Source organism: Myotis davidii, unplaced genomic scaffold (assembly GCF_000327345.1).
Source record: "Myotis davidii unplaced genomic scaffold, ASM32734v1 scaffold803, whole genome shotgun sequence".
Classification (NCBI taxonomy): Eukaryota; Metazoa; Chordata; class Mammalia; order Chiroptera; family Vespertilionidae; genus Myotis; species Myotis davidii.
In genome coordinates, this window is record NW_006295567.1 from 1,656,220 (window position 1) to 1,656,939 (window position 720).

A 720-nucleotide genomic window follows, 5' to 3' on the forward strand; every position below is an offset into this window, starting at 1 on the left:
CTGGCAGCTCCCCTTCCTCCATTGAGCTTCTCTCTCCTCTGGCCGAGCCCAGGGACAGAGAGAGGTCCCTCTTACACATTTTTGTCTCTTTCACCAAGTCCAACAGTGAGAAAATAAAGCAGAGTGTGCACACTAGGGACTCAAAACTATTCTCTACTGAGTCAACGCCCTGGGTCGTCCCCCACGTGGAGGCCAGGAACCGGGCAAGGTCTGCCCCCACTGTCCACCAAACGGCACAGCAAGCCGGAGGGCAGAGTGGCTCCTTCTGCCATAGGCCCCCGAGGGGAGCGCGGCCGAGGCGACAGGACAGCGTCGCCTGCTTCTCCCTGGGGCCTGTTTTCTCAGAGGCTCAAAGGCGCCATAAGCATCTTTTAAAATCCTTGCTCAAGGGGTGAGGATATTTTTCCCATTTTTTTTTTCAGAGAGAGTAGAGGGCAAGGAGAGGGAGAGGGAAACTTCGATGTGAGACAGACACACCGGCTGGTTGCCTCCCGCACACTCCCCAACAGAGGATGGGCATCGAACCCATGACCCCCTGAGGTGCAGCCAATGCTCTAACCACTGAGAAACCCGACCAGGGCATCGTAGCATTTTTATTCATCTTCCCACTAGCCCTGGGTGGGAACAGACACAGCCCCAGAGGAGGAAACTGGAGACTCGGCTCTGGCCCTAAGGCCAGGAGGCTAACGCTACGCCGCCGTGCACACGGTTCCTGTCCTG

At 57.1% G+C, this 720-nt stretch overlaps 1 protein-coding gene across 4 annotated transcripts in view; it reads right to left on the minus strand.

Annotated features, from left to right (window-relative positions):
- GRAMD1B (GRAM domain containing 1B) overlaps window positions 1–720 on the minus strand; it is a 76,321-nt gene that overhangs the window by 17,491 nt on the left and 58,110 nt on the right. The window lies entirely within an intron of this gene.